Raw genomic sequence first — 25,558 nt, forward strand, 5'->3', positions numbered from 1 at the left:
CATCTCTTAGTCTTGCCAATAAACACAAGTGAGATACTCTATCCAGTGTAGCAGATTGGTCTAACAATACCAAGACTACCAATTAGCCCTGACCTGTCAACATTCACAAGTCATCAAATACTGCCACCAATGCTGTCTCAGTCCCATGGGATGGATGGAATCCAGATTGGGACTTATCAAAAATATTGTTGTCCTCAAGGAAATTGGCAGGTTTTTTATTGATAGCCTCATACACAACTGTAATGGGGAAGGGGAGTAAAGAAATTGTGTGAAAGTTACTTAAAATGGCTCGATCAGTCAAGGGATTTTTTACCAAAGGAACAACCATGACAGTTTTTCACCTAGATGACACAATTCCAGAAGAAATCAAGAGATTGAACATTTGCTGCAAAGGGGCAAACAATGTGGAGGCAGTAGTCTTCTATATTGCAGGGAGCGAATGGTCAACTAGGGAGCTGGTGGTAACATAACTCACCATTGTGTGAAAATATTTAGAACAAAACAGTTCAAAGTTGGAAAGCATTGAACAGTGGATGATATGAGCTTCAGATTTCAAACCAGTTGAGGAGCCCAAGTTTAGAGAGTGGTTGGTAAATCCTACTGAGATTTACAGGATTTTTTCCTGAAAGAAATTTGACAGTTTGTCACGGAGCTTCTGAGAAAGAGCAGCACTTCGAGGGGATAATGGAGATTTAGGGATAGCACAGGCATCTATGATGCGTTTCAACTGTTTTAGCAATCAAGTATTTAGGGGCTGATTATGATATTTGATTTGTTGGACTGCCTACCGAAGTTGCTACGGTCAGGAGAATTCCCAACAAGCAGTCGCAGGGTCCGACTGCCGCATCATGATGCCACCGCCTTGCATTTTTACATTGTGGCTTGTGCTTCGGCCCAGGAAAAGGGCAGCAGCACAAGCCGCAGTAAAAGGGCACTTTGTGCACATTTATGGCCTGTGTGCAAGGCACCATGTGGTCCCTGACACACAGTGCATGGATGTGCATAGGGGCATTACATGTGCCCCCATGGCTACCTATCAGTGACCCACAGGGTACAGGGGACAGGGGCCATGCTTGGGCCCCCCAAAGTCCATTTCTGACTACCTTTTCATGGCGGTCATACCTTCATGAAAAGGCAGCCTGAAAGGGACATTCTAATCCCTACGGTGGTGCCTGCACAGGCACTTCCTCCATGGTAGGGATAGGATTCTGACCACCGTCCGATGGAATCTTGGATCCTGTAAGAGGACTGAGGTCTTTCCCCATGACCTCTGCTGTCTCGCCGCCTGCATTGTAATGATGGGTTGTCTTTCGAGTGGACCGCCACCGACGGCCTGTCGGTGTCGGTCCACCCAACATCATAATCAGGCCCTTACTCTGTGACAAAAATCTCCTGACATGAGTTTCTTTTTTCTTACACTCACCACGGAAAGTAGCCCTGTGTGATGCTTACATGGTACTAATAAGTATCTTTGGCGAAATGTAAACCAATGTGTAGGTACATTCCCACTGAATTAGACATCCAAGAGGAGCCCAACAACAATACATGGTTTTGAAAAAAGTATTTATATTGATGACATCTGGTGTGAGATCAGGTGTGCTACAGTTTCTGAATAATTGCTGTTAGAGTCTAAATGAATTGGGAGGATACACAACAAGCAGAGCATATTATAGGAAATGGTACTGACATAATTTCAATAAATTGCCATGCCTTGGAAAGATATAAAATGAAATACTATTCATCAATGAAAACCACTATTCTGTAACTATGAAAAAAGCCCTGTAGGACTCCAGCAGAATAACAGGCGATTTCATAAATATGTTTATTCTTCTGTTGTCAATGGCACTGCGAATGAAAACGGAGTAAATCATTGAGGTGTATATGAATCAGTAAATACAAGATAATTAATTTTGATTGTTAAATATATTTATTCACAATGATTTTCAGACTGGATGCATTTGTGCCTTGGACATGTGAACGTGCTGTATTCCCTTCTGTGAGCCAGTGGTAGAATGCAAAATGATGGAGCTCCCTCCAGAATGAGGGGCATCCGAGTCTCCCATATCTTCTTGTGCTGAATGGTGGCCCTCTAAATGGGTGAGACTGTGCTGAAGATTTGGGTGTCTCCTGCTCTTCACAGGCTGAAGTAGCCTATGTCATGTACTTCCCTCCTTCACTGTGCAGCTTGCCCTCCATAGAGGTTGCTTCTAATAACTTCAAGGACACACAAGAATAGCAGTTTGTCGGTGTCTTTTGGAGGGACTAAGAGACCCCTACCCCAGTGCATGTGTGGAGTGATTCATGTGAGCTGCACAGATGGATACTGAAATATAGAGGTGATTTAAGATTGTACTCCACTGATTTCACAAACCGCTTGCTCTGATAGAGTATTTTCACATTGCTGGGCCACAAGCTAGTGCCAGGCACACATGTGGTACGCCAAGACAACTTTTTTGGAACACTCTGGATATGTGAATAAACAGAATAGGGACTGCACCCGGTGTTTGAGACCTGAGAGGAGGCCTGAGGGCTGGACCTCCTATCACTTGCATCCAGAACAAAGAAGTGGACTGCATAGTTAAGTTAGCTGCCTACAGGGACACAGAAATCTGCAAGATGCCCTTTCTTTGAAGTTTCAGGCTGACCAGTACCAAATAAACCTGACCTGGATCCTGCTGGAGTGAGTCTTCATCCCCAAGAGATGTTCCTAAAGCCCTAGTACCCTTGGCTCTGTCTAAATGGATTTCTCCTGTTGCCCCTGAAAACCTGGGTCATTGAAAAATGTTGGACATCAAGACTTTCAGAGAACAAGGATATGCATTTCAAGCTGATTGGCCTATGGTGCAACCTTGCTGAAGAAACTGTTTCTCTCTACTTGGAGGTTCTCTGCTGAGGCGAGAAGTTATCTGGTCTAGTGGAGCCCTTGTCAGACACAATCCAGAGCCTTGTCTCGCTGAAGCATTTTCATCTCCAAAAAAGAGACTTAGGGCATCATTATGAGTCTGATTGTCCATGGACCACTAAAACACGTGAGTGCATGGCAGTGGCGGTCTTCTGACTGCCCTATTATGACCAGGGTGGTCGAGCCACCCTGAGACCACCACAACCGCCAGGGATCAAAGATCCCTGGCGGTGATGCAGCAGTGTTGAGGCCGCATAATGCTTGTCAGGGCTGCTGCGGGCCTGCCAAGCATGTTACGACTTTCCTCACAACCACACTTTTCATGGCAGTGTGACCCCCATGAACAGTCTGGTGGTGAGGAAACAAAGGGGGCCTTATAGGGCCTCCTTGTGCCTCTGCGCTATGAGGTGCATGCAGAGGAGCCCATGATGTTCCGTCCTGTGTGCATGCACCACAGTCACTGCACGGCATGGACTGCAGCAGCAAATGCTGTGCAGGTACTGATTTTGATGTTCCGATTGAGGTGACTATTTCATACGCACCACCATGGGAATGCCAAGGAACCCCCGCCAGAGAGTGAAAACTACTAATCAGGCGGGCGATTCAACCATGGGTTTGGAAGTGTGGGAGAGGAGCGGTCCCGCTCCCGTACTGCCAAACTCACCATAGGGACCTAAGTCCGAAGCTAAAGCTCTTGACCGAGTGACAGCACCAAAAGTATCTGACCGGCGATAGGACTTTCTTAGGCACTAAATCTTAATTTTCCCTCACTGACCTTTTCCTGCCAAAACTAATGGCTTCAATGGGACCTCCTCCAATGCCTATCAGACATTGTTGAAACCTTCACCGATATATATCCCACTGCCTTGCCTTATTTATGGATTTGGACTTGCAGAAAACAGTATTCAACCTATGCCCATAACTGTTGCATAAAATCGTGTCTACGTCCAGGGTCAAGGTCTACCACAACCAGTTGATCCGTATTGTCACTTAGTGCTTTTTAGGACTCGCGTTGTGTTGCAGCGCATGCGTTGCTCGCTCTGCAAGGTCTCTTGTAATCGAGGAGATTTTACAATTGGAGTGGAAGCCCCGCCCATCCTTTATTGGCGGGCGTCACCGTTTATGGTGAACGCTCGCTCCCTATTTGAAATGAGGCTTCTTTATTGCCGCCCTGTCTCCTTTTCGGCTCGCCCATCCGGACTGGATCTTTTACTTGCAGCGTCACGCTGTCTTCATCATTAAGTCTGTAAGCACTTTTTTTCATTTGCTCAATGGCGACATCTTGTTAATGTATATAGAGTGACTAAAGACTGTTGTCGTGTTCATCACAAATTGGACAAAGATCACCACCATGTGGCTGGTTGTCATAAGTCCCGGTGTTGACTATTAAGTGCCGGTGCACTGCGTTTCCACTATGCCGTCGGGTGATAACTTTGGGCACCCTGCCTTATTTGAGTGCTGAGACGACATGGAGTGTGTAGGCAGTGTTCCCATGTCAGTGGTCCTAACTTGCAGTGTAGACACACAGTGAATCTTACCTGCAGTGTGTAAACACTGCATCTTTATTTCTTCTCATTCTCCTGTATTTCTAGATTTACTATTCTGCATGTACATAGCGCAGTTGTATTTTTTATTCAGCTTTGCAGTGTATATGGCCAGTGTATCTTCAGTGTATGGATGTGGCCTCCAGCGTTTATGTTGTGTGACGTGCCTTTGTATTTCTGCATCTGTCCTGTCCTCTGCGAATGGTCCAGTTAGGTATGCAGTGTATATGCAGGAGCCGAGCTACTGGAACTATGCAGTTCTGCGGCGGCAGTGATTTTTGCTTTAATATGGATTGTCCACATTTGCCGCATAATCCACCATTTTCTACCCCATTTTCTCACATACAAATTACATGTTGCATGCTTAGCAAAGATTGACTGGTACTGGTAACCTTTCCTTTTCTGATTGCTTCAGGTGACAAACGGGTACTGTCAGAGATAAAAACATTTGCTCAGATTTTTGCACGTTAGTGTCCTAATAGCCGAATAATGCTGCCTCAGATCGTGTCGCATTGTGCGGTATAAATGGCCTTTTCTTCCCGCATAATTTAGTTAAGGCAGGAGGGTCATATTGCCCTTGGTTGCCACATAATTCCTGCAGCCCCGTGCGGAGTCAGCTTAGTGGCTTTAAATCCGGTCAGCCCACGAAGCTGTAACTGTCCTCATTACCGGGTCCAAGGCCATTGTTGGATTTCTCAGTCGGCCCTCCAGTGTGTTCAGTGTTTTTGGGTCAGTCTTCCGTTGCGTGTCTGTTGGCATCTTTCTAAGTGTGAGGGCAGTCAGTCCTGCAGTAGGCCCTCTGTTGCAGTTGTAGGTGTGAGGGGTGCCACGCGCTCTTGTTCTCGCTGAGTGGCGCCAGCCCTCACAGTGAGACTGGATGAGTTTTGACATCTCAACGCATTGAGATAAACACCCTAATGGATCACGGGGGTCAGGGCTGCGAGGGGGAGAGTCTGGTTTCCAAAACAGGAGGGTCAGAAGGAATGTGTAGGAGGGGAGAGGTGCAGCTGGGCTCTGCTATCAGCGCCACCCCTGCGTCTACAGTAACACACACACACACTGGGCTGTCATCAGCAGCGTTTATTGGGGTCCAGGCAGTTCTAGCGCCCCTCTAATGCTGACGATTGTAAGTACTTGCCCGCATTACACTAGTATCCCCTGAATTGGTGTTACAGATAGATTCTCCTGCCGTTGTATTACATGTACTTGATATGCGTGTCTCCGTGGCTGCTCCTCTGCAGAGCCCTTATTTCATAGGTATGTACTTTGCGGTTTTAACATAACGTGTATTTGTAAAGCGCATGAATAACAGATTTTTTCGTTGCCCAACTCAATGGTACTCATTTCATCCACTTCAGAAAGGATGAGAGGCTGAATGGACCCACCGGGATTTGAACCTGGGCACTGATGTTACACTGGCAGTATTATTAAGAATGACACGTCCTTGCATCGCTGGTACAGGTGCTCTAACGCTTAGAACTGTCAATTTCCTCGGACCTTTCCTCGTCACATTAAGTAGAACGTGGTATTATATCATAATCATTTCATTTGCCAATTAAATTACCCATTAAATGATTACTCTTCTGTGTCGTTACAGGTACATATCTGCCCATAAAAAAAATATGAAAGCAAAAGGAACAATTGATGGACGGAATGCTGAACAATGCAAACATTCACCCCCAGTCACAAAGATCTGTGTTTAATCCATCGTTCTTTTTCTCACCACTACCCACCCTGGTTTGGACCCAGCCAAATGCAAATCACTCTTGACCCTGTTCCACATGGGCAGTTCAGGCTGGAGTGTTCCTATGGGGAACAGGGTCAAGACTCATTTGCATATGGCTGGGTTCAAACTGGAAGGGTACGGGGAGCATAAAAACGATGGATTTAGGCCCACGTCTCTGTACTGGGGTGAATGTATGACATTGTTCTGCATTCTGTCCATCAATTGTTCTTTTTTCATTTGTCACCCCGAGTGGGACGGGAATGCTCAGCCAGTGCTCTCCATGCCACTGGAGTCAAGCTAGCTTGGCTGATGAGGGGTAAAACCCCGAAACCGGACCTAGGATGCTTGTTTCCGGTCCAGGGAGGACCTGGCTTGGCAGTTCGGGCAGGACTGTTCCCATTGGAACAGGGTCAAAACTGATTTGCATATGGCTGGGTTCAAACTGGAATGGCATAGGGAGCAAAAAAAGATGGATGTAGGCCCAGATCTCTGTACTGGGGAGAATGTTTGACACTGATCAGCATTCCGTCCATCAATTGTTCTTTTGGCATAAAAAATATATAGCACCCCGCAGAGATATTACAGGTACACAACCCCTTGTAGCAATGCAATAGGCCTCGCATTTGCGAAATTTTAAGCTATTGGCTATTGGCATTGTAAATGACAATGCCTTTTATTTATATGTTTTCAAAACCAACACATAGATAAAAGGTTTGTCATTTACAATGCCAGTAGCTCAAAGTCTCGCAAATGCGAGACCTATTGCATTGCAAATGCTTGTTTAAACTATTTTTACTCAAATCTTGAAAAGCTCAAATTCCTGGTTCTCCTTATTGGATTTTTGTTCTTTAGTTCATTAGATTATTCTCTAATTTTATAAATTGGAATGGAATTTTTATTGTGCAGTGAGCTTTAATTTCTAACAATTTGGGTTTTAGTACATGTTTTACACATTTCCTCTCAGTTAAGCCTTTCCGTTCTTTGCCATAGCTTCAAAGGGTTGAACTTAGGTTTACACTACTGAAACCTTTAACAAGACCTACCAAATAAGTGCCTTTTTACTTGTGGTTGACTTCAACCTACCCTAAGTAATAAATCACTTTCTCACAAGGTGTGCATAAATATTTTTGAATTGGGCCCTAAGGTGCCTAAAGTCATCTCAAAGTCAAATAGGAGGTCCACATTCAGACCTACGTCATTTTGACAAAATGATGCGTCAAAAAGTGTGTCAAACAAAAGAAATATAAATGTAAAGGATAACAACATCCCCCCTTCAGCGAAGGAAATGCAAGGACATATAGTTTTGAGCTACCAAATAAACAGCTTACTTCATACAAATAATTGTGGAGCATTAAATGATGTATTGCTTTTAATCTAACCATCTAGCTATTAAGGCAGCTTTTCAACAGCAGTATCCTAATCACCCTTTCCACATCCATTTTCTTTTAAAATTCAGAAAGTCTTTATACGCCAAAGTCAAAGTCAAATTATTGTTGGGCATTTCCATTGCTTCACATTTAATTTCAAAACTGGACAGATTATTGGCTTAATACTAATGTGTATCTTGGATGCTGTTAGGGGTAATTTCATTATGATTCAATTTAATTTAAATATATCTTATTAAGAAAAATTAGTCTGCAAAGCAACTTCAAATTTGAAAACCACAAGGCAAGGAATCTTCTAAAAGTACAAAATATGAAGCTTTTTTTATAGGTACAAGTTATCTGCCCTGCCCAATTGCCAAAGTCCGTGTGGTGTAATTATTGTATTAAAATCAATAAAGATGTCTGCAATGGAACAGAAAGGATTTAGGCCTATCCTGACCTTCAGTATCTCATCCCTCTTTTGATAGGGATCTAGCTTGTTAATTTCCAGAAACTGCTAGTTACACCCTATGTTTGTCTACTGAGGTAAACTCAAGGTTTATTTCCAAATACTTCCAATTTTTCTCCACAGTGATGAACAATGTTGACTGCTTGAAGACCTGATGAGAAGGAGAAAGTAATCTCAATTTTAGACCCATCACAAGCATCATGCTGATTCATTTAAAGACGTATTTGGTTTAAGATTTGTTTAGCCCACCATTTATTAGAATTTTGTATTTTTTTCCATTATCTAGGAGACATGTTTCTTCATCCTCATTGGAAAAGGACTTCATGAATGTTAAAACATATTGTTAAATAGCGTTTCAGGACATGAAACTAATCTCAGCTCATGCCTCATCACCTGAATCATTGAACATGATGGAAGGTTCCACACGTGTTTCCAAATACTGACCTCTTTGGAATCCCAAAAAACTCTTGGATCACAGCACATTAACTCCACAGGAAAACATAAGGAGAATTTTCTTTTTCAAAACTAGTATCAGTGGTGCTGAGGATAAGCTTCCATAATAAGAATTAATCTTAAGAAGCCCACCACGTTGCCTGACTCTTGCTTAATAGTGGTGGTCTCACCAATTAAGAGCCAATGTAGAAGTTAGACCTAAACATGCATTCAAACTTACTCTCTCCTTGATATCACTAACAAAAGACCCAGACCTTTTTTCTAATCTTTGTCCCTAAAGAGAGGAGCCATGGGGAAATATAATAGATGTGTCATCTGTGCAGTCTAAGCATCTTCAGGTGCTACTACTGCTACTACTAGTAGTACTACTATTAATGTGAATAATAATAATAATAATAATATTAATAATAATAAGAATAAGAATAAGAATAAGAATATCAACAGAGCCCAAATAGATCTGTGTGATTATATCACATTGCTATAGTGATCCTAGAATTAAAATGTGGATGGGTCCCCTCCACCTGTAAGAGAGATTATCTGATGAAATCTCCTAAAACTGTGTGTTCTTTTAATATGCATCAACTGTCCTTGCATTTCAACATTGGTGTAGCCATTTTTCTAAATAAAAAAAAAAACTCCCAAAGCAACTGTAATTTGTTCTTTGAACCAATATTTAATTACGATTGTCATACAAATGTAACATAATCATGATCATTACCATGAGCCACAGGCAAACCCTTAACACAATTTACAATGGTCTTGAACAAAACATGATCATATCCATTGCATTATAGAGTCTGCGGTTCAACTCTGTAGACTCTACAGAGCGCCCCAAGAAGGCCTTCAAGAACAAAACCAAAAGAAAAAACATGTTTTATGACCCAGTTCCTTAAACTGTTGAAACCTACTTGTAACAAAGGCATGAGATGCCAGCAGGTGGCCATATGTGTCCACTGACCTTTTTCCGCTTCAACATCAGTGCATACAGGAGACGCAGTGGTATTCTGCCACTTGTTATATCTAAACTACAGATACATGATTCTATCTGTAGACCAGAAGACAACCGCATCCAAAAAGAGGATAACATTAGCCAAGTGCTAACACACTTCAAGATGTTCCAATGTGGCTATCATAGATGATGCACACAACTCTTTAGTGACAGATGCTACAAGGCACCGACATTTCTTCTCTTAACAGAAGAAGAGACTTATATTGATCAGCGAGACTTGCTAAGTGTTATGAAAAAGATACATTTATCCGTACACATGTGACAGTACATAAAAGAGAGTTCTCCCTGGATTCTAAATTGGACAATGTAGGAGACGAACGCCCTACTCCCACCGATCTGGTATTTTCTCCTTTTGGGGAAGCAGCAGAAAATGCATATTTTCTAGAGCAGTAAAAGTGAACAGGCCATCTCCCTTTTTTTTTTTTGAACATTTGGTTGCCATGGAGACAAGATCGTGGGTCATAAAAGTCAGTTTCTAAAAGTTGTTTCTGTCTATCAAGTAGTTCATTTTTGAACCGAGATCTATTATTGGGTTCCTGCATTTCAAACTGAAATTTTCGGATTCGAAGGCGGCATTCAGAGAAAAAAAAAAGCAAAAGCAGAGTTTAGAACAACAGATAAACATGTTGATTTTTTTCGCAAGTGGTTAATTGTAATTTATTTCCGTATAGCTGTTGCCAGATACAACATTTCCTCATGCTGGTCTGATCACGAGCCTTCCTAAACACGATGGATAGCCACAATAATATGAAACGGGAGGAGCTCAGCAGTTTTCAAGAGATGAAAGGCCAGCCCTACATATCATTCGTCATATTTTTTGTTTTTAATGAAACCATAATTGTTTTTAATCGCATTAGGCACCTGATCTAGCACTAGGTGATTGATTTCAGCTGCTATATAAGAATACAATGCTGAGATAAAACTTCTTAAATGATAAAATCTTTGTGGGCTTTGTAAGTATGTTTTTGAATTATGCTCTTTGACATTGAAACATATGTTTACAAGTAAAAAGAAAACGCAGTTTAGAATTTCTTTAAAGCTGAGTGCTGGTAATATCTATGTGAGCTTACTCATAAAATGTATTCCACTTATAAAAAGAAATCAAAACATATGAATATATGAATAATATTAAATCTCAAAATGTGCGTTAAACAGAAAACACTGAGTTGAATGTAAATCAACAAAATGTTGTCTATTTTATTTCTCTATTGCTATTTTAGGTTCTTACATGTGACCAATTGCACGTGTGTAGGTGTGTGTTCATTTTATTCATTTTTTTTATTTTTTATTGGCACTTGTGTAGTTCTGTAACTGCACATTGGTGCAGTTTATTGTGAGTTAAAAGTTTCCTAATGTCCAAAAACCTGATAGGGTTTTTATATGTCGATGAGGTCTGGTTTTGTTGTAGTTCAACTCGTCTGTGTCATACTGCTTTCAGTGAAATGGGTGCAGATAGCATGGTATCGTGTAGGCCTTATGCTATAGTCGGACAGGATATGGACAGTGCTTAATTTGTGAAAGAATGAGTGCCAGTGTCCAAAATTCTGCTTGGAAGACCTCAAATGGTGCAATTAAATGTCATTCTGAAACCACCTCATACCTCTCAAACCCACTATCAGACACTTCCTTTCTCTTCATCTCACTCCTGCAAGTTCCTGTTTTACCCTTTGTCAGGATTTTGCTATTTTTTCTCTTCTTCCGAGCTGTGTAATTTTCCTCTCTTGTGCTCCATAAATAAATGATGCGGAAAAAATACGTGCAGGTCCTCCAAAATTAATTGCTAGTGCCCCCCCCAACAGCAACCACAGGCTCAAATTAAGCACTGGATATAGGAATTAGTCTGTGTGAAAGTGCGGGTGCTCAATCTGCCATTCTTTGATTGTTGTGTTCTGCACTACAGAGTTGTGTCCTGCCTCTTAGTCACATTTGAAACTTGGGTTAGTTTCTCTGTTCCATTTTCTTTATTTGCTTCATTCTGTTAATGTTAGTCCTATGTTGGGGGTTTTGGGGGTTTAGATTGTGTTAATGGGTAAGATTGGGAAGGCTAATTGAACAATAAAGACATGCCTGCCCATGAACCATGGTTGTGTGCCCTCAAGCTCAATCAACCGAAAGATTTTATCAGTTGTTGAGTTCTAGGACTTGCATGATCGGCAGTTAATTGGGTTCTGTTTTAAGTATAGGATCAAAGCCATTCCCAAGACATTGATCTTGAATCCAGAAAACCCACTAACCCGCTACTACCCTGCGTTGTTAATTGGATTTGATGTGACCTGGACAAAAGGATTCCATAGCTTGCAGTTGGTAGATAACCTCCTAATTCAATTATAGGCTGAATTCGAAGGTAGCTGATTGCTTTAATGATAGGATTTGAGTGATAACGTATTTTAACATCCAGGCTCACCTTGGCAACTTTGAATTGACTTTTTTAAACCTATCTCTAAATTTTTAGTAACGACTGTTATGAATAAATTTGGATTAATGTAGGTTTGCCATACCCTGGGCTCCCATTAGTTCCTTTGACTTTTGGTGTGTTCTAACATCAGACACCCAGTAACCCATGGAGTGCTGGTAATTAGTTTCTTGCAAAGTTTAGCTTATTAGTGGGTAGCATGTAATCTGTTTAGGGCGAGGGCAATTACCTGAATTGATTGCTGCTTAAATGAGAAACTCTCACACTGGCAACATGCACCATTGTACCAGACATTTGCAGCATTCAGGGAGGACTGTTTCTGTTTTTAGCTAAGGATATATAAAATAAACACATTTGTGACAGTATTAAAATTATTTCCCAACTTCCAAGTCGACATTGACCGAGGTATCATTCGTACATTAGAAATTTAATTCCAATGATATTTCCACTTAAAAGTACTATCAAGCATCGCTGTGGAAGCAAAGCAAATTTTTGTCATACAGAATGCAAGCTTGTTTCATGATTGTGTGTGTTGAATGTATGTGTTTGGTTGTGAGTGGTAGAAGATACTTGTTGATTGCTCTGTTCTAAACTAGTTTGTGTGAGTTAGTGTGAAAGCAAAGCAAGATTAATGAGGGAAGATCAGTATGGTTTCCTTCGGGTAAATGGGAGTGCTAAAGGTTTTCTGCTTACCTCAAATGGAGTCATTGTTCAGTGCTTATTCATAGCACAGTTGCAGAAACAACAGTTGATGGACAGAATGCAGAACAATGTCATACATTCACCCCAGTACAGAGATCTGGGCCTAAATCCATCGTTTTTTTGCTCACCATGCCATTCCAGTTTGAACCCAGCCATATGCAAATCAGTCTTGACCCTGTGCCTCATGGGAACAGTCCAGCCCGAACTGCCAAGCCAGGTCCTCCCTGGACTGGAAACAAGCATCCTAGGACCGGTTTCGGGGTTTCTCCCCTCTTCAGCCAGGATAGCTTGTTTCCAGTGGCATGGAGAGCACGGGACCCACGTCTGGGCATACCCGTCCCACTCAGGGTGACAAATGCAAAAACAACAGTTGATGGACAGAATGCAGAACAATGTCATACATTCACCCCAGTACAGAGATCAGGGCCTAAATCCATCGTTTCTTTGCTCACCATGCCATTCCAGTTTGAACCCAGCCATATGCAAATCAGTCTTGACCCTGTGCCTCATAGGAACAGTCCAGCCCGAACTGCCAAGCCAAGTCCTCCCTGGATTGGAAAAAAGCATCCTAGGACCGGTTTTGGGGTTTCACCCCTCTTCAGCCAGGATAGCTTGTTTCCAGTGGCATGGAGGGCACAGGACCCAAAAGACACACAATTGATGGACGGTATGCAGAACAAATCAAAACATTCAGCCCCAGTCAAGAGATCTGGGTTAAATCCATCATTCTTTCGCTCACCATGCCACCTCAGTTTAGACCTGGCCATATTCAAATTAGTCTTGACCCTGTGCCCCATGGGAACAGTCCAGCCCGAACTGCCAACCCAGGTCCTCCCTGGACCGGAAACAAGCATCCTAGGACCGGTTTGTGACAGTATTAAAATGATTTCCCAATTTCCAAGTCGACATTGACCGAGGTATCATTCGTACATTGGAAATTTTATTCCAATGTTGCTTCCACTTAAAAGTACTATTAAGCATCGCTGTGGAAGCAAAGCAGATTTTCATACAGAATGCAAGCTTATTTAATGATTGTGTGTGTTGATTGTATGTGTTTGGTTGTGAGTGGTAGAAGATACTTGTTGATTTGTTTGTTCTAAACTAGTTTGTGTGAGTTAGTGTGAAGGCAAAGCAAGATTAATGAGGGAAGATTAGTATGATTTCCTTTGGGTAAATGGGAGTGCTAAAGTTTTTCTGCTTACCTCAAATGGAGTCATTGTTCAGTGCTTATTCATAGCACAGTGATTTCATGATGTAATTGCTAGTGGGAGCATTATGTCTAGCATGTTCTGTTGTAGTGTGATCTTTTGTAGGTTAAATCGAAGGTATTGTTGACGATTGTCTGATGAAACCAATATATGCCTTATCGCAGGTGCATTGGGAGATTGTTGTAAAGGTTCTCTCAATGTACTGATGGTGAGGTCGAATGTCAGTTCTAGGTAATGAGGTTGGTAAGAAAGACATCAATTACTGATCAAAACCCAGCTTGCTTAATAGATTTGTATGATGTTTGACTCGTGATTAATTAGGCTTTCCTATAAGAAAGAAGCAAGTAGGTAGGTAAACATCCCTTGCTGAGATCATTACATTTTAGTTCAACAATTATGTTTAGCATGGATAGGACAATATCTAGTTTGTAAATACTGCTGCTTTTTAGATTCAATATTAATGTTGATAGGATAATTAGGTGGACCAAATCATTCATTTAACATAATTGTATATTATTTTAAAGCTGGTTAGGAATGACCATGTAAAAATTACATTTGGTACTTTCTAATATAAGGTATTAAGGGCATATTTAGCCAACCCATAGGTAACCATCAATGTCTTGGTTTTATTCTGGTAAAGTTGTACATGATATGTAATGCAATTCTACTAACTAGTGCTATGGTTCAGGTTACTATTCTACTGCTGTAAAGATACGTAATGCAATCATATAGAGAGTCCAAATGGAGAATTAATTATCCCTGTTTGTTGCAATATTGCATCTTAGTGAAGTTCTTTTTGTTTTGTCTGAGTGAGGGGATTTTTGTGTAATGTCATGAGTTTCGGTGAATTTTTCCATTGGTATGATGACAGGTACTTCTGGTTGCATCTTGCTTAAGTGTGCTTATCATTAACATTTCTTGCTAGTCTTAGGTATGCACAACAAGGGATGAGATTGTATCACAGAAGGTAAAATAATGGTGCATGTGCATATAAGTCTGCTGGTATGTATGTGTGTGGGTAGGGTACATGGATAAAGCTGTGAGACTTGGTGTGCTGTGTTTGTTCTTAATAGTAAGTAGTAGTAATTAGATAGTACCTTACTTTCATAATGATTTGCTGCCAGATGTTCCACTTTGGTTAGTTGGGTTAACAAGATATAAATGTCCATTGCATGAGTGTTAATTTAGAGTTGCCTTTATAGGGCCCGATTACGATGCGGTTCGAAAAGGCCTCCTAATGGCATTTGCTCCTTCCAAATCTGATCGGGAACATGTCTTCCTGACCGAGGGCCAGATTGCGATGCGGTTAGGAACATAGGCTCCCATAGACGTCAATGGGAGTCCAAACAATTTGTATCTGCAAGCATCTAGATGCATCATACTCGGTCGGTTGGACTCTCCTGATTTGAGTTGGTCGGAAACCATTTCCAAACCGATTCGATCGGGAAGATTTCCTAACCACATCAGAAACCGGCCCTTAGTGTGGATTAGGCTACCAGTAGGGAAGCATTCTCTAGTAGTGCTTTTTTATCATCTTTGTCATTTGGAAAACCCACATAGCAAGGAAAATGGTGCAAAAGACGAGCCCTCTTGAATTTCACATTACAACTTAAGTCTAGAGTATTAATTAGACTATCCTATCTCTTTGTGGCTGATTGTAGTTTAGGATTAAATGATCAGATAAACTATAAGGAGATTCATTTCATTTCTATCCACTTTTTCAGACTGATGTGGATGAACTTCAATTGCTATAAGTTGAAGAGTATGAGATGAATATAATGTTTTAGTTTAAAGTGAAAAGATGGATTTGTTGGGGACACTCCCTTTTGCTGATGTTGAGGAGGAGCTTACCTATTTGCTGCGGTCCTGGGGATCTTCGCCGGACTGAACTTTGTCTTTACCCTTACGACTTGCCGCACCCGCTGCGCGGGTGCCGCTTCGAGCATTCAGGGGGGCGCTGTTTGCGGTGGGGCTGCTGGTGTGCTGTGAGGGGCGCGGGGATAGGTGCGGGCCGTTGGAGCGCTGCAGGGACTCCATCTACCAGGAGTCCCTGCGTGACCCATACCACCTGCTCAGCGTTCGTGCTCTGCCCCGCCCACTGGCCTCTGCGGATCTTTAAATCACCCCATAGTGCTTCTATTTTTGAGACACTCTCTTTTGCTGACGTTGAGGAGGAGCTTACCTATTTGCTGCGGTCCTGGGGATCTTCGCCGGACTGAACTTTGTCTTTACCCTTACGCCTTGCCGCACCCGCTGCGCGGGTGCAGCTTCGAGCATCCAGGGAGGCACTGTTTGCGGTGGGGCTGCTGGTGTGCTGTGGGGAGCGCAGGGCTAGGTGCGGGCCGTTGGAACGCTGCAGGGACTCCATCTACCAGGAGTCCCTGCATGACCCGTACCACCTGGTCAGCGTTCGTGCTCTGCCCCACCCACTGGCCTCTGCAGATCTTTAAATCACCCCATAGTGCTTCTATTTTTGGGACACTCTCTTTTGCTGACGTTGAGGAGGAGCTTACCTATTTGCTGCGGTCCTGGGGATCTTCGCTGGACTGAACTTTGTCTTTACCCTTACGCCTTGCCGCACCCGCTGCGCGGGTGCCGCTTCGAGGACCCAGGGAGGCGCTGTTTGCGGTGGGGCTGCTGGTGTGCTGTGGGGAGCGCAGGGCTAGGTGCGGGCCATTGTAACGCTGCAGGGACTCCATCTACCAGGAGTCCCTGCATGACCCGTACCACCTGGTCAGCGTTCGTGCTCTGCCCCGCCCACTGGCCTCTGCAGATCTTTAAATCACCCCATAGTGCTTCTATTTTTGGGACACTCTCTTTTGCTGACGTTGAGGAGGAGCTTACCTATTTGCTGCGGTCCTGGGGATCTTTGCCGGACTGAACTTTGTCTTTACCCTTACGCCTTGCCGCACCCACTGCGCGGGTGCCGCTTCGAGCATCCAGGGAGGCGCTGTTTGCGGTGGGGCTGCTGGTGTGCTGTGGGGAGCGCAGGGCTAGGTGCGGGCCATTGGAACGCTGCAGGGACTCCATCTACCAGGAGTCCCTGCGTGACCCGTACCACCTGGTCAGCGTTCGTGCTCTGCCCCGCCCACTGACCCCAATGCACTCCATTTAACGGTCTTGAATCCCGCGTCGCAGGAGCGCGCGGGAGTGCGGCGGGCTAAGCCCGGGCAAAGGGCGGGCCGTCTGTGGCCGTCCGGGGCAGGAGGGGGCAGGGCTGGGCCACCTCTCTAAGGTGTAATATTTCCTGTACTAGAGTTTTGTTAACCTCTGCCTTGTGTCATTGTTCCATCTACAGGGACTGCCATTGGTCTGTTTACACTCATTAACGGTCTGTGCATGCCAATGACAACATGCTCAGGAAAAGGTTTGAGGAGGGTGGGTGGTTCCGTTAGCGGCTCCATAGATCAGTTCATTACTAGGGCTTTTTCGGTTCTCGAGAAAGAGATCGCAATCACTGAGCGTCGTCTCTCTCGCGAATCTCTCACTCATAAACGATCATCTTTGGGGCCTTTGGCCTTAGCTTCCTCTCCCATTCATGTAGCTGAGCCCTTGGTTGTGGACTCTCTGGGGAATGTGGGCCAGAGAGTCACTGCCATAAGGGAAAGCTTGGACAGGCTCACCCCATCCCTAAAGCACAAAGAACATATGGCCACTATTCCTGATGTGAGGCCGGCTGAGTCCTCTGCACCCCCTGTTTCCCTGATTATTTCTGCCCAACAAAAAATTCCTCTTGTTAGCATGGAACCAGCACCAGCAAAGGTAGCTGGTGTAGTTCCCTCCAAGAGGAAGCGTATTCCAAGTCCAAGGAAGGGTAGGAACCGTAAACCTGCTAAAAAACCAAAAACTATTTGTACAAAGAGGGGTTTGGACACTTTGGGGTGGGGAGTGGAGGAGAGACAGCTTTCTATGGGCCCGCAAGGACTATCGGGTGGCCAGTCAATTGGCTTATTAGGAGGGCCGACGGCCGTCATCCCACAGACTAGTCTAGATATGGGTGTTCAATCTGAGCTTCCCTCTTTAGTTCAGAATTAGCATCTATTAAAAGCTATGATTATTCCGGTTTTGGAGAGAGTAAAGGGTGGCTGGATAGTTTCGAACAGACCACCAGGGACAACTTTTTCTCTCAAAACCCTAATAAAATTACACTTTAAAATACAGGAAGACGGGCTGGTGGGGAATATAATTCATCAGGAAATTCCATCTCCCGTACAGGTGAATGATCTTACCTCGATATCAGGGGAATTGGGGGGGCTTCCAATGCGTGTGTAGTAGTACCTACCTTAGGGTGTCCATCTGGGTCACACACGAATGCTGACTTTGTAGCTCTAGGTACCCCTGCACAATCTTCAGTCCCTATGAATACTAACATCCCCCCTTATTTGGCCAAAGGGCCTCAGCGTCCTGATAAGCCTAGCTTTGCGCGAAGTTCTAGCGCTAACATCAATACGGGAGGTAATGGGGGGCAAGCTCCATCTCAGTTCTTCCCCCCAATACGCAGCTAGTGGAAGAGGAGGGGGCTACCATTACTCCCCATGTCAATCTACCGCCCGATTGCCAACCCTTTGTTGTGGTGCTAACTGGGGTCCCTGTGCTTAAAGCTGGCAAATATGAATCGTATAATGAATTAAAAAACAAAACTATGTTATGGTTGAGGGAAAATAGACCGTTACCTATCTTTTTGGATGGTCAGATCCTTCATGTAAGACGGGTTACTTGGCTGGGAATCAGGCCCAAAGATCTGAGGGGTGAATGCATTATAGTTAATTTTAAAGATCCCAGGGTAGCCAGCTTCATCTGCAGCCATTTTTAGAGGGAACGTAACTCAGGAATTAACACCCACACCCTGAATTACTTCTATCCATATCAAGCAACCCTTTGGCCAGATAGCACTCCGAACTGGGGTGGAAGGGACAAATTGTATTCCCATTCTACCTTTCCTCCCCATAGTTTGTTCTCACAGTTTTCAGGTACAGGTCTTCATTGGCAGAGGCGGGGCTGTTGACCTGAAGTCCTGCATATTGCGGGGAGGGCTGCTATCCAAGTTGTTTTTCCTGTAAGCCGTAGTTTAATGCATTTAGGGGGTTTAATGGCGTCTTCTAATTCCTATGCTCCTCTGTCTTCCCCTTCTCCTGGTACACAGAATGAGGCTGTACTGGATTACTGCCACCTAGAGAACAATTGTATGTTGATAGGGTCTGTGGGCACAATATGTGAGTCCCGCGCTGGGCAGAGTATGGCCCCACAACATCTGCAAGAGGTTCGAGATAAAACCAAAGGCGACTTAAGGTTTGTAAGCTGGAACATAGCTGGCATCGCCAGAAATTTAGCCCTTCCGGACTTGAACATTTTCATTGAGTCTTTTGGAATATGTATCTTCCAAGAGACTTGGTTTCTGGAGCCTTGTTATAAGGTTGGCTATACCACCTATTTTGTTACAGCAATTTCCTCCATCTCAGGGAGAGGTCGCCCTTCGGGTGGCCTGCTCATCTGGGTTAGTATTGCGTTGGGCCTCCAGATCAGGTTTAGGGTTTCCAAGTTCCCTGATCTAATGAGAATTTCCCTTACCGGATCTCACAGAGGGCGGTCCCTGGAAATCTTTAACATTTATGTTAGAGGTGGTAATAGTGGTATGTCATCGCCAATTATATCAGGGCTGGAAGACGAACTTACTCGGTGTAGTCCTGACATGCATGTTTTGGTTGCTAGAGATTTTAATTGCACCTTTGAGCCTCTTGCTGCAGACGACATCCTGGGCATTGTAGAGGAGGACCTGAGGAGAGGTATTCCACCTTTAGCAATAGCACCTATAAAAAGGTGGTCCAAACGGGCCATGCAGCTTAATGCCCTAGTTTTGGAATATGGCTTAAGGGCAGCGAATGGCAGAACAACTTCGGATCGCTGTGGAGCACATACGTTCAACAGGGTCGGCCATTCCTCTAGAATAGATTATGTTTTACTGGACCTTAAGCTTTGGGCTTATATGATTGACATGGCTGTCCTTCCATCTTTAGACAGCGACTATAACCCGCTTTCTTTGTCACTTTCCCCAATGTTGTTAGCCCTTACTCGCTCTCAAGAAGTTCCAGTCTTGCGGTCAACTGGGGAAGTCTGTCCAGCAAACTGTGGGAGGCGTCTTAAATGGCAAAAGGTTGTTTTGGACGAGGGGAAGGTTCAGGAAATAGGTCTGACCTTGACTAAGGCTATGTCAGGACTAGGAACCGGCCCCCTGACCTACCCTGATGTTTCCTCCATTTTTTGTGATACTATTGAAGCCCTGGGAGAGTTATTTGTGATACGGAATAAGGGTTCTTCAACTAGAGTCTGTAGGGAATCTGGGGCAACCACGGATGGTATTCCAAGGAATGTCGGAGGGCGAAAAGGGTTCTAATTGAAGCTGTGAAGTCTAAGAGTTCTGAGTTGATTGGCGTGGCTAGGAAGGAATATAGGTATGCTATTAATATCGCTAAGAAAGGGACGATAAGTTCTTGTGTGATCTAAAAATGGCCAGTGCTGGGAGAGGCTCGAGGGGCTTTTGGGACCTAGTTAGGTCGAGGAACAGGCCGGTTGGCTCTTTGTTAACTTGTAACATCTCTGAGGAGATGTGGTTTAACCATTTCTCCAAACTTTATACTCCCTCCCAGGACGATACCAGTGGGATGATTGTCTTACCTTCTCTGAGCTTTCTCGGGTCGAGCGAAGATGTTTCTTTTATGCCCAAGGAGGTGGAGAAGGTTATTAACTCTCTTGTCCCCAATAAAGCATCAGGCCCAGACGGGATACCGGGGGATCTGTTCCGTCTTAACCTAACGGAATGGGGGTTACTTATTTCATCACTATTAAATGCATCGTATTGTGGTGCAGCTCTTCCTGATTCCTGGATGGGTGCTGAGGTCGTTCCGATCTTCAAGAAAGGGGGGCGGGACGACCCAGCTAATTACCGGCCCATAAGCCTAATTGATTCTTCCCAGAAAGTGGCGGGGAAGGTGGTTCTGGGGAGAGTGCTTCAGTGGGTAGATGACAAGAAAATTCTCTCAGACCTACAGGCTGGGTTTAGATCAGGCACCGGGACTATTGAGCAGACATTCAGACTGATGCTATTGTATTGGAAAGGGGTTGTCCTGGCCAAAGGCAGTTTGTATCTTGCCTTTATTGATTTACGGTCTGCATTTGACCTAGTCCCTCGGGGCTGTTTGTGGAAGGTTTTGTCGGAAATGGGAATGCCCGCATATTTATTATCCTTGGTAGTGAAGCTTCATACAGGTAACTTTGCGCAGGTGAGGTGGGGTAAGCAGGGGGAGAAGACCGCTAGAATACTGGTGAACAGGGGTGTCCGCCAGGGGTGTGTGCTTGCTCCCACTCTGTTCACCTTATATGTGAACGGAGTGGTGGAGAATCTTTTGGAAAATCCTACCGATTCACCATACCTGGCGGGCAGGAGAATACCCACCTTACTATTCGCCGACGACCCCCTGCTCAACTCTAAATCCCCGATGGGCCTACAAAGTCTCCTTGACAGTTTCCAAACTTTTTGCGAGAAAAGGGGTCTTCAAATTAATACAGATAAAACCAAATATCTGATCCTTAATCCCCCGAAGAAGCTTGGAAAATCTCCAATTTTAAATCGGGTGCCTTTGGAAAGGGTCAAGGAGTTTGATTACCTTGGCATTCGTCTCACTGATACTATGCGGTGGACTTCCCATCTCCAGAAGATGTTGCTGAGTCAAAAAAGGGTGGTTGGGGCTCTTCTTAAAGAACAACGATTACCCACCTCAAAACCTATCGCTCCTGTGTTGGACATCTAAACAGCCAGAGGGGTTAGTGCGGCCCTGTATGGTGCTGAGCTATGGGGCTTGCAGAATACTGACCTGCTAGCATGTTCAGAGAGTAAATTTCTGAAAGACTTGTTGTCCCTCCCTTATAGTACCCCGTCCTTACCTCTATTTATGGATATGGGCTGCCGCTCTATTAGTGAACAGGCTAGGCTTCGCCCCTTGCTCCTCTGGGCTCGCCTAGGGAGAGTCCTTAAATTAGTGAGTTATGCAGAAGGGCTGAGGGAGATTTTATTGCTGCCCGGTTGGTCAAAAATTGGGTGGTTAAGGGATGTCAAATTTTTGCTGGGGGAATTGGGTCTCTGGGAGTCATGGTATTCCAGGTACGCCCCTCCCAAATCCGCCTTGAAGAAGATTTTTTGGAATTGGGTAGAGGGTAGGAACAACTCTAACCCAAATTTATGTAGATCTTCCAGTGAATCCATCTTGGTCAAGGACGTGTCCTTTCGGGAACCCTATCTCGACATAATTTCAAAACCCAGAGATAGGACCTTGTATTTCAAATTTAGAATTGGTGTCCTACCAGTGGGAGAACTGACTGCCCGCTGGAAAATCCCACCTCAAACTAGCCCCTTGTGTGTTTTTTGTTCACAGAGGACTGAGTCGGTTGCCCATCTATTGTTTGAGTGCCCTGCCTACAAAGCCCCTAGATCTAGGTGGTTAAAACCATTATGTAAAGAGCTTGGTACTAGGCACTATAAGGTAGCCTTGAGAATATTGAAGTCAGATACACGCCCTTAATTGGGTGTGGCATGGCAAAGTTTTTAAATTGGGCCTGGGTGATTAGATCAAGAAGGCTTAAATTAATTGTTTAATTGAAGGATTTTAATCTGTGTGTTTAGGTAATTTATTAATGCCATTTGTTTATTGTATATTTTATCGATTGTATTGCATTGTTATGGCTATTTTTTGTGTTTTTACCATATTGTATGTATTGCTTTTTAAGATAAGATTTTATCGAAATAAAGCCTATTGACTGACTGACTGACGGATTTGTTAATGGGTCTTCTTTTCATTGGTCGAAAAGTTCATTGGTGTTCACAGAAAATATTCCAAATAAGAATATGTTGTGCCACTTATTTATTTCTAATAACTGTGGACTAGTCTGTTTAAATTTGATGTATTCATAAGTCTAGTAACATTTGAAGACTTTGTTGAAATTAATTATTTGATGCAAAATGCTGATCAAAATTCAACTGGTACACTGTCTGTCATGGACTTAAATGCCACTTTCTACATTTGTTCCTTTACTGTCCATTTTAGAAATGTTAGCATAGTCTGTGGATCTGGTTGAAAATAGAAGTGCAAGAAGATGGTTTATGGTTTGTCATCTTGTCTCATAATTTAGTAATTTGCAAACTGAAAAAATAAAGATGCTGCCCAATTGTGTTCAGTGGCATATTGGTTATTTCCTTCATATTTTCGGTTAGTCTTTTCCTAGAATATTTTGACACTGACCCTCAACTCATTGGATACCTTGATGGGGTAGAAATTATAAATACTTTTTACTCCCTTGTTGTAACCTCTTGTATGCATTATTCAACACTTTTCATGGTGTCATGAAAAGTATGGTGGTGAGGAAATAAAGGGCACCATACAGGGCCCCCTAGTGCCTCATGCCATGTGGATGCACACACGAGAGTACAATATGTGTCCCTCTGTGTGCATGCACACCAGTACGTGCACAGCGTGGACTGCAGGTACTGCCTTTGAAGAACCCATTTTGGTGCCTATTTCATAGGCACCACAATGGGACACGCCAAAGAACAGCCCGCTAGACAGGCGAAAACTCCTAATCTGGCAGGTAGTTTGTACATGAGTTTTGCAGTGCAGGAGCGGGGTAGTCCAAACTCATAATAAGCCCCTATGTTAAATTCTAAACCAACAAATCAAACATTTTTTATTTTATATAATAAATATATTTTAATAAATCAGTCAAAAAACAATTTTAATGTCAACATCAATTTCGACTGATATAATAAAATTATATATCAAATATAAAAAATTAAATGTAACAATCACTAACTAAAAATTAAAAAACGAATTCAATCCATCACATAAAATAATTACAATACTTAAACCAACCAAATCCACATAATAGTCACACCATATTAACACAAACATTTTAAAAGTGCATTTCAAACCCATAAAGAAATAAAATAAATAATACTTACTGTTCTGTAGCTACAGATCTTTCTGTACCAAATTATTATGAATGATTTATTATGTGAGGCCATCAGCAGTGCATTGCGGGGGCACGAGTTATAGTTAGCTCAACTAACTATAACGGCCAAATTTCTCTGGTTTTGGACGAGTGACATGTCCAACTAACTATAACATCTCTGAAACCTGTGTTTTTTTCAGTTAATTTCTAAGGTTTTCTAAATGCTAATTCCTAACTATAACCTCCCTGAAACCTATGGCTTTCAGTGAATTTCAAAGGTTTTTTTAAATGCTAATTTCTAACTATGCCTACAGAAGTAGAACATTTGCAGGAACAAAGGCACAGAAAGAAGCAAGAGAAATGCAGAAAGAGGCAACAGAAGTCCATAAAGACGAAGAAAATGGCAGAAAGAAGCAAGAGATATGCAGAAAGAACCAACAGAGGTGCAGAAAGATGCAAGTGAGGTGCAGAAAAAAGCAAGAGAGGTAGTTGCACAAAGAGGGAAGAGGGGTGCAGAAAGAGACAGGAGAGGTTCAGAAAGAAGCAACAGAGGTGCCGAAAGAGGCAAGTGAGGTGCAGAAACAAGCAAAAGAAGTGCATAAAGAGGTATGATAATTGCTGAAAAAAGCAACAGATGTTTAGAAAGAACCAAGAGAAGTGCAAAAAGAGGTAAGTGAGGTGAAGAAAGAAGCAAAAGCAGTGCAAAAAGAACCAACAGAGGTGCAAAAAGAGGCAAGAGGGGTGCAGAAAGAAGTAGGAGAGGTACACAAAGAGGCAAGAGAGGCACAGAAAGAGGCAGGACGGGTACAGAAACAGGCAAGAGAAGTGCAGAAAGAGGCAAGAGAATTTCTGAAAGAAGCAACAGAGGTGTGGAAAGAAGCAAGAAAAGTGCAGAAAGAGGCATATGAGATGCAGAAACAGGCAAGAAAGATACAGACAGAGGGAAGGCGAGTGCAGAAAGAGACAACAGGGGTGCAGAAAGAAGCAAGACAGGTGCAGAAAAAAGATTGGAAAGTGCAGAATGAAGCAACAGGGGAACAGAAAGAGGCAAGAGAAGTGCAGAAAGAAGCAACAAAGGTGCAGAAGGAGGCAAGAGAACTGCAGAAACAGGCAAGCGAGTTACAGAAACAGGCAAAAAGGGGGGAAGAAAGAGGGAATAGGTGGGCAGACTGTGGCACAAGAGGTGCAGAAAGAGGGAAGAGGGCTGTAGAAAAAGGCAAGAGGGAAGCAGAAATTTGGAACAGAGAGACAGGAAGAAGCCAGAGGAGTCCAGAAAGAACCAACAGAGGTGCAGAAGAGGCAAGAGGGGTACAGAAAGAGGCAAGTGAAGTGCAGAACGAAGCAAAAGAGGTGCAGAAAGAACCAACAGAGGTGGAAAAAGAGGCAAGAGGGGTGCAGAAAGGGGTAGGAGAGGTGCAGAAAGAGGCAAGAGGGGTACAGGAAGAGGCAGGAGGGGTACAGGAAGAGGCAGGAGGGGTAAAGAAAGAGGAAGAGACCTGCAGAAAGAAGCAACAAAGGTGCTGAAAGAGGCACGAATGGTGCAGAAAGAGACAAGACAGGTAAAGAAAGAAGGAACAGAGGTCCAGAAAGAGACAACAGTGGTGCAGAAAGAGAAAAGAGAGGTGTAGAAAGAGGCAAAAGAGTTGCACAAAGAGGGAAGAGGGTTGCAGAAACAGGCAAAAGGGGGTGCAGAAAGAAGCAAGTGAGGTGCCGAAAGAGACAAGAGAGGTGCAGAAAGAAGCAAGAGAGTTACAGAAAAAGGCAAGTGAAGT

General features: G+C 43.5%; 1 protein-coding gene across 1 annotated transcript in view; it reads left to right on the top strand.

The window, feature by feature from the left end:
• Nucleotides 1-25,558, top strand: part of THSD7B (thrombospondin type 1 domain containing 7B) — a 2,208,177-nt gene that overhangs the window by 506,367 nt on the left and 1,676,252 nt on the right. The window lies entirely within an intron of this gene.

The sequence above is a fragment of the Triturus cristatus genome, chromosome 3_2 (genome assembly GCF_964204655.1).
Source record: "Triturus cristatus chromosome 3_2, aTriCri1.1, whole genome shotgun sequence".
Taxonomy (NCBI): Eukaryota; Metazoa; Chordata; class Amphibia; order Caudata; family Salamandridae; genus Triturus; species Triturus cristatus.